This window comes from Macrotis lagotis, chromosome X (genome assembly GCF_037893015.1).
Source record: "Macrotis lagotis isolate mMagLag1 chromosome X, bilby.v1.9.chrom.fasta, whole genome shotgun sequence".
In the NCBI taxonomy this organism is placed as follows: Eukaryota; Metazoa; Chordata; class Mammalia; order Peramelemorphia; family Peramelidae; genus Macrotis; species Macrotis lagotis.
Genome location: NC_133666.1, coordinates 508,755,851 through 508,776,229, shown reverse-complemented (window position 1 = coordinate 508,776,229; position 20,379 = coordinate 508,755,851). Strand labels below are relative to the sequence as shown.

The 20,379-nt window shown below is 33.7% G+C and overlaps 2 long non-coding RNA genes across 13 annotated transcripts in view; one reads left to right on the top strand and one right to left on the bottom strand.

Moving 5' to 3' along the window:
* Positions 1–18,721, top strand: part of LOC141502231 (uncharacterized) — a 481,284-nt gene extending 462,563 nt beyond the window's left edge. For 11 of the 12 annotated variants that reach the window (XR_012472465.1, XR_012472461.1, XR_012472457.1 and 8 more), the window contains 2 exons: positions 3,809–4,095; positions 17,375–18,721. This is a non-coding gene — a long non-coding RNA (uncharacterized LOC141502231). The remainder of the gene's footprint in view (positions 1–3,808; positions 4,096–17,374) is intronic. The other variant, XR_012472464.1, reaches the window with a different exon arrangement.
* LOC141502234 (uncharacterized) lies at positions 3,514–13,666 on the bottom strand. Its single transcript, XR_012472471.1, has 3 exons — positions 13,527–13,666; positions 7,938–8,022; positions 3,514–4,413 (listed from the first exon to the last, which is right to left on the bottom strand). It is a non-coding gene; the product is annotated as an uncharacterized LOC141502234 (long non-coding RNA).
* Positions 18,722–20,379: the final 1,658 nt, after the last annotated feature.

Below are 20,379 nucleotides of genomic sequence, written 5' to 3'. Positions count from 1 at the left end.
ATGTCTTGTTTTGGTCTATTTATCACCAATGAAAACTCTTATACTATAAGTGAGTAGATTTTATAGATATTAATCCAGCTAGGAATAGAACTATTTTGAATAGAACTTTCATACTGAAAAATCTGCACCTCATACACAGAAGTGGGCATAATTATCTGGACTTAAGGTCCTTAAACTATTATTTATTAGAACTTTGCATTTATATTAGTAATTATAAATTATGTGGTTGACTGTACATATTGTGCTACATTTTCACACATTTTAAACATTTTCCCATTTAAAGATTAGAAATGACTCCTCATTTTTAACCTCAACACACTCATCTTAACCTTCATTGCAATCAATACTGTGACACTTACCCAACATTCCAATCTCAAGGTTAAAAAGGATGCTATTGAATTTAGTGCTTTAGTTTAGCAGTATGTGAATAGCATGGCAATGAGAAGTCATTGAGATAGGCTTTATAATTCAATTAGGTTTTAAAAGGAAACTACAAGGTTATTCATGCATTTATTATATGTAGGTTTGTGATATGATATATCCCCATAGACCTGTGTGTAAATATTTATTTAGAGTGCAAGTCACAGAGCATTTTTAGGTTGATATTGTTAATTGCAGTATCATTCTCCTCCCTACCACAAAATATGAAAATAAAGAACAATGACATGATGTGCTGTTCAACTGTGAAAGGGCTCAAAGAATGATGATGATGATGATGACCATCATCTTTTCAGCACTAGGGTGTGTCACATTGTCTTCTAGAAGGCACATGGCCAAGTTTTTATACTTGCTATCATGATTCATGATCTGCAACATGCTTATTGAGCTGCAAAGAGGGGAAGGTGAGTTTTTCTAGGAATACTATTGAATAGATTCTATATAATCAACTCAGAATGCTGAATGAACAGAGTGTTGGTATGATTGGCCCAATATCTAATCTGTTCTTTCAGCAGAATATAAGATTTATCTCTATCATGTCTATCACAGTTGTTTTATTTTTAACTTACTTTGGCTATTTAAAAATAAGACAAAAAAGGAGAACATGAAAGCATGACAAAGAACACAGATGAAATATAATCAATCCTAGATTTAGAGCTAGAAAGGACCTTACAAGTAATCTAGTTTAACTCATTTGTGGCTACTATAACTGGGGTTAAGGAAGCTCTTTGAATGTATACTTTTTTTCCTCTTTCTTTTCTAAGAAGTTACTATGTAAGCTCCTTGTAGATAGGAACAATTAATTTTTTTCCCTTTTGTAACCATAAGGCTTAACACAGTGCCTAACACAGAGGAAGCAATTAATTACTGCTTGTTGATTGATTAAGATATTTGCTCAAAGTCAGTCAGGTAAGTAAATGGCAAAGCCAAGCTTTGGACTCATCCTCTACACTCCAAATTCAGAAATCTTTGGATTACACTAAAATGCCTCAATAGAGAAGCTTATTGCTGTAATAGCATCATGATACCATATTGGCTTTAGAGTGTAGGATGTTATGTTTTGAGTTGTGCCAAAATTGATTTTATATTCACATACACAAATATGCATATGTACATCCATGTGTGGGCATGCAGATACATAGAAAACGTGTCTATGTCTACATACATATATGTAGAGCAAATTATTTATTGTACATGTGTTATACATGTGAATGTGTGCATGCTTGTATGTATGTATTGTGTGCATATATTATGTGTCTATATGTCTATTGTATAACACATGCATATGGGCATATATATAAGAATGCATTTAGATGTATATTTGTATGTATGTGTATGTATAAGTATATTCTAGAATAGCAAGAGTGATGAAAGTCTTGGGGGGCTCTCACCTTTATGCCTTGAAAGCCATCTACTTTTTCTTAGAACATGTGAATTTCCCCCCCCGCCCATGTTTTCCAATAACATTTAAGTAATCTCTACCATATAGCATTCTGTGATTTGATTCCAGGGTATCAGTAGGTTCTGGAAGACCTTAAAGCCTCTAGTCTTCCTCTCCCCCTGCTGTTTGTGTCTATCCAGTGCTAAGCATAGCACCTACCCCTTAGTAGGCACCTAATAAATGTTTAATGATTAATTTACTCATCTTTGTGAATTATCATAAAGACAATCATTTAATTGTTCCTTTGTGTATGAATTGAGTTACCTACAATTAACGGTTACTGGTACACAAGTTTCAGGTACATTTCTTTTCTTTTGTGAGTCTGTATGTACCCCAAATACCTCTATTGTCCATTCATCATGCACCTTTACATGATTGAAAAGTGTAACTTCTTTGGCCCTTAGGATCTCTATCACTTACATGTTAAATTTAGCATTTTACATGGACTATCTGTAAGTGGTCTGGTATGTGTGTACATGTGTGTGTATGTATATGTGGGGGTAATAATGACTTTAGAATCAGAAGACATAAATTCAAATTTTGATTTTTCATTGTTTCACCTTGGGTAAGTCATCATCACTCTCTAGTTCAGTGTCTTGATGTATAAAATAAAGGAGTTGGACAAGAACATAGAAGTATCAGTTAAGAGCTTTAGCTCAGGGACCTTAGAGTTTAGGTTAAATGTTTTTCCCCATGCCACTCAGGTAGTTTTGAACTCAGATTTCCAAGGTTCTGTCCCACTCTAACATTCTTTGATTCTGTATTGCTACTTCTCTTTTTATGCCTTTTTATGCATATGTCCTATTTCTCCCACTATTTTAAGACCCTAGAAAATATACCTTCAATATAGTGAATGCTCAATAGATATTTGTTTTTGTTTATCTCAGTATTACTGCAATGAAAAAAGTCAAATTTCAGATGTGATAGTACTCCATGATCAAACTTACTTTTACTTTGGAGAATAAGGTCACTTAGATGAAGGACTAAGTTTTTGAGCGTATGTGCCATTTGCTTTCATTTGCAGTTTTTTTTTCCTCCACAGTAATTGTTTGTCCTTAATTGAAAAAAGTAAAAAATTGAGAAGTAAGCCTTCCTAACCTTTCCTCAACGTTCTGATAGCTCTGTTAATTCCATCAGTAATTTAAGAGCTAATATGAGAAATCCATTTACTTTATGGGGTTATATCATCCACTAGAATCTAAATAATATTGACCTATTAATGTTTCTCTCTCTCTCTCTCTCCTAATTAAAGCAAAATTTAGCCCAAGAAAATTTTTTCTAATATATAGAATATTTCTGCTTTTCTATATCTTTCTTATTCTCTCTCACCCACCACTTTTAAAATTTTTCTTGTTTAAGAAATTAATATAGGGGCAGCTAGGTGGCGTAGTGGATAAAGCACCAGCCCTGGAGTCAGGAATACCTGGGTTCAAATCCGGTCTCAGACACTTGATACCTAGCTGTGTGGCCTTGGGCAAACCACTTAACCCCATTTGCCTTGCAAAAAACCTAAAAAATAGAAATTATTCACAGAATTGTGTGAATAGATTGAATCAATCACCCAGATGTGTAATTAAGTACATATAAATCTTTTATTTTGGAAGAATCAATTGATAAACATTTACTAAGGGTTTGCTATGTGCCAGGATTGTTCTAAGCAGTCAATGAACATTCATTAAACAATTACTATATGTTAGCTTCAAAGTACTGAGGTTATAAAAAAGGCAAAAATTAGCCCTTCCCTGAAGAAGCTCACAATCTATTTTAGGGAAGGGATATGATTGAGGATAGAGTCAATACTTAAAAGATATTTGCTTTTTTATTTTCAGAGTACCAATGATACAATGAGTGATGTCTTGACTTACACATGAATTGGATTTAAGTGAGGCAGAGTCATGCAAAGTTTGTCATTCTTATTCTCTCTTCCAGACTCATCAAACTCTAGTAACAGGACAAAAACCAAGACAACTCATTATGGCCTGAGATGTAGTGGATGATCTTGGCATCTTTAATGTATGACCAAGCTCTGAGTCCTCCACAGTGTCTTCTTCAGCAAACCTCAAGGCCATTGGAACAAAGTGTTTTCATCAGTTCATTCTGTCTAGGAAGTCTTCACTTGCTCGGGGATGGATGACATTCCTCTTTAACTCACTGACAGATTTGAGATCCCTTTCTTATCTTCAGCCTGATTTAGCTGCAGCATCTTGGAGCCACAGGTGAGGTGAATCAGATGGATACCAAGGTGAATGAATAGCCTTGAAAAGGTCTTTGCAAGACTTTACACCAAAGAAGCTAGTCTTCCCTGACTACCCCACACATATCCCATATAAAAGCTGAAAAGATGCTGAGAGGAGAGAATATCTGGAAAGGACAGGAAAAGGGGTTCGATGACCTTTGAAGTATAGTTGGGTGGCTTCATTGGGAGCTGTCCTTAAAAAGAGAACTCTACCTTCCACCATCCCTAGTCAAAATGAGATTGGTCTGTTGAAGACATTTGAGTTACAAGGTGGAGATCCTGCAGAATGAAGAGGTTCCTAGGGGAGGGGGAGGAAGGTAATAATGAAATCAAAGAACAGTCAGATGGAAATCAAATGTTTTTATGTTGCATGAAGAGAAATTATCTCACATAGGAAATTTCTTGAGTTTCTCTGCTTGGCTTAGTCAAACTTTCATAATCTGACTGTTTACTGCCTTTTCAGTCTTCTAATACCTCATTCCCTCCACCTACTCTTCAATCCGATGACAATGACCTCCTTGCTATTCCTTAGACATGGTATTCTATCACAACTGATCATCCTTCATACTTGAAACTTCTCTCTCATAAATGCTTCTTTGCTTCTCTAGCTTCCTTCAAGTCTCAGCAAAATCTTATCTCCTCTAAAATCTTACCTCCTCCTGTTTTCCAGTCTTTCTGAATCTTAGTCTCTTCCCTTTGAGATTACCTGTATGTATCCTGTTTGTCCATAGTTCCTTGCCTGTTATTGCTCCCAAATAGACTATGAACTCCTTGAGAGGAAGAACTGTTTGTTTTGTTGTTGTTTGTTTTTCTCTTTCTCCCCCTTTTTTGAATCCTTTGCACTTAGCACAGTTTCTGAAATGGTAGAACTGTGTTAGCCACTGCTATGACTATGTATAACAAAATAAACCAGTTCTAAATCAAAAGTCAAATATCACATCAGTCATGTGTCTAGAATTCTAGACCCTTTGTGCTTATGCTTGTGCTTAAGCTTATATTTGTGCTGAAAAACTTGGAGGGGTGGGGCAAGAAACTTTGTTCTTAGCATAGTATATATCAAATCATGAATATTTAATGAATGCTTTATCATTCATTTATTCAACTGTGTCTAATTACTGATTGAAATATGATGCATGCAAGAAGGACTTGATATGGTTCCATCTCATCAGGGATAGGTTTTGACTGGAACTCTGGTAGGATTTAATAGGTAGATATTTTCCTTGGACCTGGTCCACCAAAATAGCTGGGAATTGGAAAAGTGTCCTCAGAAAGACAGTCTCTAACTTGATATCAGATTGAAATCTGAACTACTGAATTTCAACAAAGTCTATCTAACAGCTGTAGTGCCAGGGTCAGGTGATAGAGAGCCTGTGAGAAGTATTTTGCTTGAATCTTATCACTTTCACTATGTACCTGCAAGTGGTTTTTGGGAGGGAAATTTGGGTAATAGACTATACAGAAACATCAAACCAATAAATCATAGTAAGTAATATAATTTTTGGAGGCTTTGTAAAAATACATTTGGGACACATTTTTCCCCTTAATAGATGATAAAATTATCTAAGATTGGATAAAAGCAGTAGAATAAAAGAGTAAATTTTCTGAATTTTCTGAATCAAATAAGGAAAATACCAGAATTTTATTTTAAATTTTTTTTATTGGTTTTTAAGTAGACTGAATTTGAGAGTTTTTGGTGCTTGTGGACTAACAACCTAAAGGCTAATTTTTGTCATTATACTCAGGTATCTTTACAGTAGTATTATGTTATAGGAAAATAGCAACTGTTTTTATTTATTAATGTATAAAAAACTGTCAATGGATAATCATTTCTAGTTTTTCAGAGAGGCATTTTCAGGAACAGAATTGTTTATATCTCTGATTTTAACTTACTAACATGATTCCTTTTATTAATTATCACTCTATAAAATCTATTTGCTCTTTTTCTTTATACAGAGGAATAAACTAAATAACTTCTCATTATTTGGGCATTTCATGAATGTCTTTTTCATGTTTTTATAGGTCCTCTTAAATTGTACAATATAGGCCAATGGTAGTAAGACCATACTCTAGAATCTCTTGACTTTGACCAATGTCTTTTGGCTAGAGGCATCTAATACATATATTTATATATTTATTTTGATTTGTTTTATACCTAGACCAACCTAGGAGCATTTATTTAATATCTACTCTGTATCAGCTTCTGCGCTCAGCTCTAGAGACAGATATGAAAGTTACTGCCCTTGAAGAATTTATATTCTATCAAAAGAGACAACTTATACATACATGAATATGTACACAAAATTCATAGAAATAAATACAAAGTAATTTGGAGTTTGAGAAGATCCTGGCATTGGGGTAATGAGAAAAAGCTTTTTATAGGAGTTGGCATATAAATTGAGCTTAGCCTTGGGTCAAAACATCAAGACTGGTTCGCTAAAATGATGGGGAAATATAGAATCTGCTAAATGAAAAACAAGAACAAGGGTTTACCAGTAATTTAGTTCATTGATATCTAAGAAAGCAGCATTTAATTTCATCAAAAGTGAAGTACAAATGAGAGAAGCAGGATTCTTGGCTCAGAAGGCAGAGGAAATTCAGTTTTATGCAAATAGTAACAATCCAGAATGCTTTTATAATGCCCTGAAGGCTATTATGGGCCAAAGACATATGGTATATCTCAACTACTCAGTGCAGATGGAGCCACATTTATTAGCGACGGGTATGATCCCAGAGAGATGAGAAGAACACTTATATAGTATTCTTAACAAACCATCATCAATAAATGTGTAAGCCATTGACTGTTATCTGAAATTGAAGTCAATCCATCCCTAGATGAAGTTCCAAGTGATGAAGAGATTTTGAATGCCATTAGGTTCCATTCATGTGGCAAAGCACCTGGTGCTGATTCTATTCTAGCTGAGATTTACAAGGGGGAGCGAATCACATACAAAAGCTGACTAAAATTTTTTTCAGGTTATATGGCATGAGATTATCCCCTGAGTTCAATCTCTATAAATGTAAGGGGAATAAATTGTCTTTTGATAATCACAGGGATGTCTCCCTCTTAGTCATCGCTGGTAAGATTTGTTCCAGAATCCTCCTCAATAGGCTGATCCTTCACCTGAAAGATGGTCACCTCCCTGAGAGCCAGTGCAGCTTCAGAAAGGGCCAAGGAGCAGTCAATGTGGTATTTGCTGCCCAACAACTCCAGGAAAAATGCCAAGAGCTGAAGAGAAGTCTGTATACAACATTTGTAGATCTCACCAAGACTTTTGATACTATCAGTTGTGAGGGAAATTATGGAAAATTATGTCAAAATTTGACTGCCCAAATAAGTTAATTAATATTGTACATTAATTTCATGACCACATGCTTTCCTGGGTTTTGGATAGTAGATGATGCTCCCAAGATTTCCTGGTCACACAATGGGGTGAAACAAGGCTGTGTTCTTGTTCCCATTCTTTTTAGCATGATGTTTTTATCCATGTTATCAAAACTTCACTGAGGATGAACACAGCAACTAAGTCAACTACCTCACTGCTGGTAAATCCTTCAACTGGAAAAGGCTACAAGCCAAGACCAAAGTAGAAGTAGTGTTGGTGCATGATCTTCTTTTTTGCAGATGATTGTATACTCAATGCAACTTCTGAAGCTGAGATTCAACAAAGTATGAATCAATTCTCTGCTGTTTGTGCTAATTTTAGCCTAACAGTTGATATCAAGAAAACACAGATGCTCCTTCAGCCAGCACACACCATCCATATGTGGAACTATTGATTATAGCAAATGGAAAATTTTGAGTATTTTGGACAGTTCACTCACCTTCACAGTGTCCTTTCCACAAGGTACCCACTAATAATGAGGTTGACACATGCATTGCCAGACCTAGCTCAGAATTTGGGAGACCCTGAAAGAAAGTGAGGGAGAGAAGTATTATTTTTATGTCTGTAAAACCTGTACAGTCTACCAGTGCCATGCCAGAAAACCTAATCACTTCTGTTTAAATGGTTATAGGAAGATTTTGAAGCTCAACTGATAGAAGAAGATACCAGACACTGAGATTTTTTCTAAAACTAAACTGCCAAGTATTCAAACATTACTACAGAGTTTGCAACTACAATGGGCTGGCTATGTTACTAGAATGCCAGATGCATGTTTGCCAAAAAAAAAGAATATTTTATGGACAACTTGCACGGGGCCAGTGCTCATAGAGAGTCAAAAAAGAGATACAAGGACATTCTCAAGTTCTGTCTTAAGAGCTATAGAACTGCTATATAGCATGGGAGAAACAGATACAAAACAGCTTAGTATGATATGCCTTCATCAGATTGGGTCCTGTGCTCTATGAGAAGGCAGAATTGAAGCAGCTCACAGGAAACTTGAGGTGTGCAAGTTTAGAGACTCCACCACAGGTGTTCACATGGATTATTTGTGTCCAAATCTGTGATAGAGCATTCCAAGATTATATTGTCTGATGTGCCATATTTGAATACATTGTAACTTGTTTCTAATATAGTGATGTCATTTTGATCCTCCTTAATAAGAAAAACAAGAATCAATCAGCCTTGGAGAAAACAGGGTACTTAGAGATAGAAGTGAAGCTATAATCATTCTAAGAATGATGGAAAGTCTATCCAATGGCATGATGACTGGAGATAGAATGTTGCATGTAAGCAACAATATAAGAAGGTATATTTGCTAAATGTGGGGGAATGATATATAATTATGCTCAAAGGGAGTTTGAAGTTAGGTTGGAGGAGTTTGTATTTGATTATAAAGCTTCCTGTAATCTCTAAGATCAAATGAAATTGGAAGTTCATCCAGCTTTCAGTTAAAATTTTCCTTCTGTTTTTTAAAAGACTCAAATGAACTTAGAATATAACTTAAAGAGTATAAAGATCACTATATTTTATATCATAGCAGAATCATTTTTATTCATCTGACTTTCATTCCAGAAGCCTTTATAAAATATATGCTATGTACAGAGTATTATACTGAGTGTTTAGGATATAAAGTTTACCTGCAGTCTTTTTCTGTTCTCATATTGTACGTAGTTTAATAGGGGGATGAGACATCCCCAAAGAAAACCAATGTCACAATTTATATGATAAATAAAGTAGCGAAATTTTATTTGCTACAAACGCATACATTTATTATAAGCCATTATAAAATGGAAAATACTACTAGGATACTTATTTGAACTATACTATGACTTAATTATATATGTTTTTCTTGATAATAATGATCTATCCCTATAGATGAATATATGTTATATAATTTTCTGAGCTTGAAAATTGTTTACATGATTGGTGATGTAAAATCAGATTCTAATCTATTGTTGAGGGAAATGTTGGACAAAGACCCTCAGCCTTTTCAGTCTTCTCCACATAGCTCAGATTTTGGCATTTTCCAAGCATAGAGAAGTATGAGGAGGAATGGTTAATTTCTTTCAGTTCCTTTTCTATTTGATGAAGCGAACCACCAGGGATACTTGGCGCATTCAAGAGGCATAAGGGCTCACAGCCAAAATGGGTTTCTGAGCATGTTAGATGAGACTTGAATTAAGGGAAAAACAGTTATTGTTGTTCAGTTATTTTTCAATCAAGTCCAATTCTTCATGACCCTATTTGGAATTTTTTTTTGGCAAAGATACAAGAGTGGTTTGCCATTTCCTTCTCCAGCTCATTTTACAGATGAGGAAAGTGAGACAAATGGGGTTAAATGACTTACCCAGGATCATAAAGCTAATTAGTGTCTGAGGCTGAATTTGAACTCAGGAAGAGGAGTCTTTTTGACTCCAAGTTAGTCATTCTATTCACTACCCTAAGGAAAACAGAAGATATAATAAAGGAGAGAATAGCTAAAAGATCATAAGTGATCTTCCCCTAGGTAAATGCTGAATAGAGGAAGATAGCTTTAGTCCTCCTTTGTAGAAGAGAGTCTTAAAAGAGACTCTTTTGTAGAAGATAATTCTCTCTTCATTAAATGAAGGACAGATTAATTTAGATTATGTTGGATATGACACCTCAATCAATAATTATCTCAAGTTCAGTAATTTCTTCATATGTAAAAGAATATGACCTCTGAGGTCCACTCAAATTTGTAATCTCTAATCTCATGAGCAATTATGGATAAATAATATGGTGGGATTTGCTCAAGTGTATGTATCAAAAGAACTGAGGAGTTCTTAGAGTATTACTAGTGAAACATTAAAATAATAGTCCAACTCTGGACCCAGTGAAACCAGAGCATGATATTGACTAGGAGAAAAAAATTGAATCCAGGTACCAGAGATCATGATAGTGGCAAAGAAAGGATCATTGTATATTGAATTTGAAGAAGAGTAAAAAGGTGGGGAATTTTTGTCGAGAAATTAAATTCAAAGTTTATATCTTGGATGTCCCATGATGTTTGTGGTTGAGGTAGGGTAGAGGATGACATCTCTAGAGTCAGATTTTGAGTGATTATATGATCAAGTTGTTAGGGAGGACATAAATAAGACCATTTAAAGCCTTTGAGGATGCTGACTGGGGACACTGCGGAAGACCACGAGGACAAAAGTTATGAGTGAACTTAAGAATGATAAAAAATGGAAAGGAACAAAAATCTACTCCCCAGTATGTGCAGGGGAGTTATTACACATGGAATCTTTCTTCATAGTTCTGACTATGCTACCAGAGGAAGTGGAAATGAGACTGGAGGGAAAGAAAAGAGATGGGAAAAGAAACTGGGCTAGATTAAAAAGGAACTCCATGAAGGAGAGAACACAGTTGTGATACACCCATTTTTATGCTATATGAAAGAAGAAAGAAAATTAAAAGTGTGGAGAAAATCCTAGACCTTAACAATGCCAAAGTGAAGTGAAGTTAAGGAGGATACATTATGGGAATTTAAGGAGGACACATTCTGGGAAGGTGGTAGAAAAGGTAAAAAAATTTCAGACTCTCCCTGTTTTTTTCCACAAGAAGTCCTAGCAATATTACTATTTGATCTATTTCTAAAGATGATTAGGGAAAAAGGAAAAAATAACCTATATGTTCTAAAATGTTTAGAGCAACTTTCTTTCTTTTGGCAAAGAACTGGAAATTTCAGGGGTGCCCATGAGTTGAAGAATGACTGACTTAATTGTGGTATATGATTGTTATGAAGTACTTCTACCATGCTATAAGAAATGATGAACTCAATGATTTTAGAAAAATATAAAAAGACTTGAAAAAAATGGAGATAAGCAGAATCAAGAAAACATTATGTATAGTAACAGAAATAATGTTTTAAGAGCAACCTTGAGTAAGTAAGTTATTTTGTCTATTTTAAATACTCAATTTAGCTATAAAATACATGTGAAGAAAAATGTTGTCTGCATCCAAAGAAAATACAGACACACACACACACACAGACATACAGACATATTTATTTGTAGCTAATAGTAACTATCTCTAGCATGGGGGAAGAAAAAAATTTACATGATAATTTTGTTGTATATTTGAAAGAAAGAGCAAATTGTGCATAGTAGATTTGCAGTTTTATGTACAATATGCTAGTTTTAGTTCAAAATTTAAAAAAAAAGAATAAAAAAAGTGGTTAGAGTTTCTGAAGTCAGTCAATAAACAACTATCAAGCACATACTCTATTCCAGTCACTGTGCTAAGAAATAAGCTTACAATGAAAATCAAAAGATAGTTCCTGCTCTCAAGAAGCTCCTATTCTAATAGGAGAAAAGGTATGCAAACACCTAAGTGCAAAAAAAAGTTATTTAGAGGATGAGTTGGAAATCATCAAAAGAGGTAAACCAATAGAATTAAGGGTGTCTGGGAAAGACTTTTTGTAGAAGGTGAGATTTTAGTTTCAATAACACTGTTGACCACAGAGCATGGGGGAAAATATAAGATTCCACCATACTTCCTGATTGTTGACTATTAAAAAAAACATTTATTTTGCAGAACAAAATACCATCTTATTGTCTTCCAATGAGGTCTCCCAAGTATGTGTCAAATTTATACAAGATTCCTGAAAGATGTAACAGTACTGACAATTAGATCAATAATATATGAATATTGTAAATCTCTGTTTTTTAAAGGTAAAGACTTTCTAAGTGCTTTATGATTTTAAATCCCCTATTAAATTTTTCCTCTGAGGCATCAGATACCCTGAAACACTGAGGGATCTTAGTCTGGTTCCTTGTAATTCAAGGATCAGATTAGTGAAGTTTAGACAGATTCATTGATAGAAAGTTAGGGAATTTCTAAATAAAATGTCTTTTTATGATAACACTTTAGGATATTTTACTTAACCAGGGTACATATAATTATCCCAGTAGAATATAATGTCTTTGAAGGACAAGGATTTCATTTTTTTTATACTCAGTAGATCATGTAAAGCTGTCACTAAGGATGGGCTTTATCAATGTTTGTGGAATCAAACAAAACAGCTAGTCTTCATAGTAAAGAATTGTGAATCCTCTTCCTTTTCCCTCATTTGCTTTGTCTTTTTATTTTATTTTGCTTTGCCTTTTTTTTTATTAAAAAGCAAATTTAAAATTTTTTTTGTTTTCCTTAGAATGCACTGTTTTTCCCTTAGGGACTTCTGCCATAATGAATGTGTGTGTGTGTGTGTGTGTGTGTGTGTGTGTGTGTGTGTGTGCACATACATTGTAATGCCTACTCTTTTGATAGTATGCCTATTACATTGCAGGTTTCTCCCAAGAAATCCCCCCCCAAAAATTATCATTCCCTTCTTGATAACATGGGGATCCCTAAGGGAGACAAGCTGTTGTGGTTGCTCTCCAAGGGAAAAAATGTCATAATCAAACTGGACAAAACCTCAATGAAAAATTAGACAAAGTAGTGTATATAAACTCCAAAGAAAGCATATTTCCTCCATGAGGTATTCCCCAGCTGGAAAGGGTAGCAACTTTACATAAACTGATACCGACTAGGTTTATGGAAAGAATGAATATCTGCAAATGACTGAATATCCAGTTAAGACTGAATCAACCTCTATGTTCTTCCATGTTCCTCTCCTAGCTCATTTTTACCGAGAGATTCATGCCGCTGCCACTTTCATTTATGATGAATAAGAGGATGAATAGATAAAGTTTATTTATCAAAAGAAAGCCTATTCATACTGAGGTCCTTTTGGTCATTTTAATTTCAGCTTCACATGAATAGTAGGAATTGGCCTGACTTCACTCAATAAAATCTTTTCCTAATAAGAAGAGAAGGAAGCAAGATAAGAAAATATATGTTTGGATCACTGGTCAGCTTGCTTCTCTGTCTTACTCTGTATTAACACAAAGTGAAATCAATGCTCAGTCAGAGATTGGATATAGTCAAGACTCCAATGAGTTTTGACTCTGATCTATACATATCAGGCAGTCTAAAGTTTCATCTTAAAATAATAAATATGACCCACCTCTTACAGAATGCTCGGGCACTATGTTTCTTCAGAGTTGAAGGCTCAGTGCTGCTTGTTTGTTTGCTGTGTCAAAGCTAATAAACACGTTAGTCTCTCTGTGGCAATTCACTTGCTGCACAAAAGCTCTTTTCTTTATGGGGTTCTTCTATTTCTTAATTGGCATACCACTGCCTGAGTCACTATAAATAAACCTCTCATCCAGTGAATATGCTGGAAAACTGTGAGTGAAAAGAATGAGCACAGCCGATGACTTCTTTAATAGACTTGTAGTCTCCAAGTAAATACAGCTGCATAAATAAAACAGTGGAAATAAAATGGGTCAGAGTGAAGGAAGGCCTGACAGTGGATATGTTCTTGATATTGAAGGTAACCAATGAAATATCCAAAACTTGGTAGTCCTTTTCGAAAAGTGACTAATGATATAAATTTAAGGGAAGGAACAATAAAATATTTTAGGATATTATGAATTCAAATTTTATGTCTGGCACTTACAATAGCATTCTGCCTCAGTTTCCTCATTTGTAAAATTAAGGTCTCTTCTAGTTCTAAATCTATAATCGTATCATGTCCTCTCTCTTTTCTATACTATCAACAGCTCTTCAGAAGAGACATTTTTTTCTTTCATAGAATTCCTTGTACATTAGGATGTTTTAGGTTCAAACATGAGCCAGATTCAGTTTCTAGAGTTGATTGTTAAATTTTAAATGTGATCTTGGAAACTGACAAATACTACAAATTAGGGCTTAATTTATTATTCTATTGATTGTCTAGACTTAGGAAAGTGATGGAAAAAAAGGTAGCCATTCAGAATAAATTTAAAAATTTGTCAAGCAGTACATAGTTTTTATTTGGAGAGAGCCAGTTATTAAACATTTACCAGCATGCTCCTAATGGTACTTATTCTCGTACCATGTCTCAGAGGCAGCAATGATTTTTTCCCCTCCTTATTGAAATGGAAAGCTATTAGACACAAATATTATCATAAAAAGTCTTGGTGCTCACACAGATAAAATTGCAGGCATGCATAAAATGTCAAAATTATTTTGATCCTTCAAACACAGTAATCCAAAATCTACTCAGAGAAAGCTACTCAGCCTATGCAAAACATAAATATATGTGTGTGGCAAGTTAGGTGGTACAGTGGATAGCACACCAAACCTGGCATCAGGAAGACCTGAGTTCAGATATAACCTTAGACACTTTCAAGCTCTGTGTTCTTGGGCAAATTACTTAATCTTGTCATCCTCAGTTTCCTCGTCTACAGAATGATCTGAAGAAGGAAATGGCAAGCCATTTCAATATCTTTTCCAAGAAAACCCAAATAGGGTAATGAAGAGTTAGACATGACTGAACAGAAGCAGCATATCTGTGTGTGTATTTGTAACTGTTAAGAGAAGGAATTACTACTTCCTACTCTATTCTATTTCTTTTCGTGTAGAATGAAAAATGAAAAATACATATTCCAATGCAGAGTTCTGGATCTCAGTAGAGTATCCTTCTCTAATTTCTGTATGTGAGATTTCATTATCAGTAAGAAATGGTTTTTGTGTCTGTTGGGAGAGTAATGAGCACGAAGACTTTGATTACTTTTTGGAACACTAAAAAAATTAATGCCTTTCTCCAAAATATAAGTAAAATCAGTTGTGAAATGAGCCTTGTTTCTGAAGGAATGTTCAAACTCTACAAATTTTTATTTACACATTGTTACCAAACCACGATGACTTCTGACAAGGGACTGTCTATAAAATGTCTCAAATAGAAGAAGGCTTCTAATTATAATTTGCACATATATTGAATATAATAATTGTCATTCTAACAGAAAAAATATGGATATGGAAGACAACTATGCTCCTGGGGCTGCTACTAACTAGTTGTGGGAACTTATGTAAGTTATTTTACATGTGGTGGGTTTTCTTTTCACATCTATTTAACCTAAGTATCACTTGTGATGTCACAATAATGAAATAATATTGTTTGGAAGACATCCTTGGGGTTTAAGTGCTATTTAAATGAAAATGTTTGTTTCATTGGCATGCTTTAATATGGCACAAATGAGTAAAGATATACTTGCATAATTTTCTTTTGAATTATGAATTCAAACATGTGTAATATTGATTTTAATGTTAAAATTCTATATGGAAGGGGCTTTATCATTGTTTGTGGAATCAAACAAAACAGCTAGTCTCAATAGTAAAGGATTTTGAATTTCTCTGATGATAAATATCAAAAGTTCTCTTTGCCAAAAAATGTAGTTAGACAATTTTACTTTAATTCAACTCAATCTGACAAGCATTTATTTAGAATCACTTTGCTTAAGGCACAGTGCTGGACTCTGAAGATGTAAAAACACAAAGGAAACAGTTGCCAGTGTTCCGTATTTTAAATATTACTCTGAATATGAAGTGGTACCTGTCTATAGAATATGTAACATTGCTCTAGCGTTTGATATTAAATATTAATTAAATCATGGATTTAGTACTTCAATTGGTGTTCTAGTAGAACTTGTTAGGATAAAAAGATGTTAACTCATATAAAGTACTATAAGACATCATTACTAATATTTTCATGATAATGGACCTAAAGATACTGGTGTTTTGTAATACTTTTCCTTTTCTTTCACATTTGGTCTTTCTTTTTCTCTTTCTTTTTCCCTTTCTCTCCTTCCTTTCTTTCCTCTTTCCCTCCTCCCCCCTCCCTCCCTTCCTTCTTCTTTTCTTCCTTGCTTTCTTCCTTCTGCACAAGATGGGAAATGAGATTTCTCGAAACCAGGAGGGTGGTGGCAGTTTTTTCTTGTTTGTTTTTGCAGATTTTTAAAGATACTTTCAAGAGTTGTTAATAGGGAAAAAAACAAACTTGATCTTGTTCTGTGTACTAATCTAGGGTCTTCTTAGAAGCAGCACATCTGTTGCCTCCAAATGCCTGTTTTTGTAGAAAAATCATATAAAGAGCAATCCATCATAGTCATTTATGAAATATACTACTATGTCTCTAAGAAAATAGCTGCTGAGCTTCTCCTCTTGTCTTTCTCCAAATGTCCTTTGTACTTTTTTTCATTTCAAGGACATGAAAGATTATACTTTCATATTCTTATCCCAGTTCCTCTCCCTGGGATATTGACAATAAATTAGATTCTATTGTTACATTACTTTGAGTCAGCTGTAGGAAGCCATATATAAATTCAAAGTGATATTATTGTAATGTATTGATAATCCTCCTACCTGAAGACCTACTGAAACATCATGTTGTGGAGGTGTCCCTGGGTTCTTGAAGGTTATAACTGCTGAGCAAAAGTCCTGACTGTCTCTACAGATCTAGAAAGACTCAGCCATAAATTGGTCTTTCACCTGGGCAGAAACTTTAGCTAAACTTGGGCAAGCTCATCACCAGATCACATGGTTGGTTGGCATTATTTTGGGGTGGTGGGGGTGGGGTTTGCAATACAAATCATTAAAACATCAACCAAGACTTGGGAATGTTACATTCCTTTGCATTGAAAATGATACCCATACTGATATCATAAGTATTTTAAAAAATGAAGAATTTTATCTAATCCTCAATTATTGATATAGAAGTACCTTAAGAATAACTCCTTTTTAAATGAAAATATTGATTTTCTTTCTAGTTGAGTAACAAAAATGCATTATGCTATTTTGTGAACTACATATTGATAGGAAAGTAACCAATTGCTTTTAATTTGTGAGTTTACCTTAATCTTAATAGAATTCGAAGAAATAGTTTCAACATCAGCATAAAGTATATGTTGGAAGCAATATAATATCCTTGCTTGAATTAGACAGGAAATTATATGAACTAGTCATAAAATTCATTTCTGTTTTTGTTTTCAGTTATTGGAAGATATCAAGAAAAGTGAAAAATGGAAGCAACCAGGACTATGGAAAAAAGAGAAGACAAGGAAATACAAGCAAAGTTCGAAAAGAAAGGCCAAAGTAACAATTAGTCTATCAAAAGACATATTAGGATGTATCAGGTTGTCTCATTCTGTCACCAGATATCTCGTGCTACTGAGAAACAGCTCAAAGGAGGAAGTTGAGGGAAAAGGTCACATTGATGATTAATCCATCAAGAGACAAGTTAGAATATGTTTGGTAGTTGCATTCTGTTGCCAGATATCACATGCTGGTATTGCCTTACACTCACCACCAGTCAATTAGTTGGTCAGTGTGGGTCTCTTTGATACTGAAAGACTAGTATTATAGAACAAAACAGTTAAAATTGCATAGACAGAAAACAACCGACATATGAGGATGTACTAAAACATATCTCTGATAGCCTCCTGCCCCTAGATTAGATCCCATCACTTGAAGAAGCCTCTAATAAGTTAGAAATGGCAATAAAGGTGACAGAATCTATCCATGGGTAGCACTGAAATATTAGTATATTTTTCTTTATTTAAAAAAGCATAACTATATATGAGCTCAGTGAATCTCCAATAAATAGATGAAGAACTATTCAATCAGAAATCATATTAAATTTTTTACCTTTGAAATTCCCCTGATTGAAGAGGCAAAATGATTTAGTGGATTAATGGAAGACCTGGATTAAATCCTGATTCTGACCCTTTCATATTCTTTATTCTCTCTGGACCTCAGATTTCATTTTTTGTAAAATGAGGGAACTGGATTGGATGACTGCTAAAGTCTCTTTCAGCTTGTATCTCTGACACAATGACTAGCAGAATATAAAATGTATTATTTGCACAATTCCAAAATAATGCATAATATAAACATTTATAATAGCAAGTAAAAAGTATATTTAATATAGGTTCACAAAAAATGTCAAAAGTGAAAATTTGGATACTATTCAAATAGAATTAGGTTGTATTTTCTGAAACACATTGCCATGGAAAAAGAAATTGGCCCCAAGACAAAATAACAATAATACCTAAGAATCCTAACATTCATGTCAGTGGTCATTCTTCATTTTTAAATGCACATTCTATATTAATTTACTTCCTCTATATAGGACTTACAAGAAAAATCAAATGAACAGTCAATATGATTGGTCCTTACACAGACTTAAAAACACCCATAAATTAAAATGTACTGTCATCATTGCTGCTTCCATTGTGACTATTCAGGATTGGAAAAGCAATGTGATTGATTGTCTTGGATTTTCTAACAGAAGTATAATTTTTTCTTAAAATGGACAGATTTTATACTACATCTCTCTGCTTTTTGACTATAAAATATATATATATATATATATATATATATATATATATATATATATATATATATATATATATAAACTTAGGAAGTAGGAAGAAACTTAGAGAGAAACTATCAGTCAACTCATGGATAGAGATACCATGTAGTCAGTAATCAATTTTACATGTACAGATATTGCTACCTCTTTAAGAAGACTAAAACATTTCTTGTTATTATTTAACTAGTAAATTGATGTGCATACAGTAGGAACTTAATAAAAAGACACCAATCAGTGGAGTATCAGGTTAGATAAGCACCCAGTAATGTAGGTGCTAATTAAAGACATAAGGGTCTTTGAACTTTTTAACTCTGAAAACTTAGCCTAGGGAGAAGATCATTTTTTTAAAGATACTTTGGCATATATGAATAGTTAAGTAGAATCACCTTTATATAATTTATAAAAGTAAAAATTTTATGTATGTCCAAACTTGATAGATTAGAAAGTTCATTTAATATCTTTTGCAGTTCAAGTATCATTCATTTCATTTTGGGTGATGACAAAACCAGATAAGCAAATAATAAAGCAATCATTATAAATTTTTTTTCTTAAAAAAGAAAAAACAAAATGAAATTGTTCTGTTAAAACTAAGTTTAAACTGTTCAGAAATCAGAAATATCAAAGCTACTTTTTTGTTGTTTTTTGCTTTGATTGGAAGAAAAAGGAGATAAAAAAGTACAAAAGGTAGATAAAGAAAAGAAGTATAGATAGCCTATGAAACAGAAATGCATAAATGACCAAGTAGAAACTATCTAGTCTTTAAAATATCTGAATGTTCATTCTGGTCCTTAAAGGGCTCAGGTCCCAATCTGCTTTGTCAGTGTTTATGTTGAATGACATATTTTCATTCTTTTGGTTGACTGGGAGGTTGGATGGGAAATTTGAAGTTATTGTAGAAACAAAATTTGATATATATATATATATATTTATGGTAATGAATTCTTTGTTCTGTTCAAATGTTAAGACCAAATATATTTTCTGACTGACTCCAATTCTCTAACAAATTTTTTAAAAAAGTCCTTTAATTAAAGGTCCAGGAAATAGGATTACTATTTAGCTTTAGTCTTTATGGATGAAGACTATATACTACTCCCATAGAAATGTTTGTAGTGCTAACTTTGTTGTTCATTTAAGTTATATAAATTGATTTCATTGTATGCTTAGGCTGAACTTTTTCACATTTGAATATTGAGTATTTATTTAGGCTATATTATCCTTATTACTTAAAAGCTCTGTAGATCTGTTATTTTTAACAATGGGAAATCATCCCTCTAGCATTGTAAAACACAGTTCATCTTTACTTTTTCACCATGTGAGGAGTTTGTCTATGCCTTTCTTTAACCTACCATAGATAATCCACAAAACATTTAAATAGCTTCTTGGTCTCTTAATATTTTATATATACAACAGGAATGCATGGGATAGCTTTCCTTTATAACTCATTCTTATTTCACATGCTTTGGTTAAACATCTTCCTGACAATCACTTAGCTCACAGAATGGACATACTAAAGTGAGGAAGATCTAAATTTAAATCTTACTTTAGACACTTGCTAACTATGTGACTCTGGGCAAGTCACTCAGCTGGTTTTTTACCTATTTCTCCATTTATAAAATGAGAATAA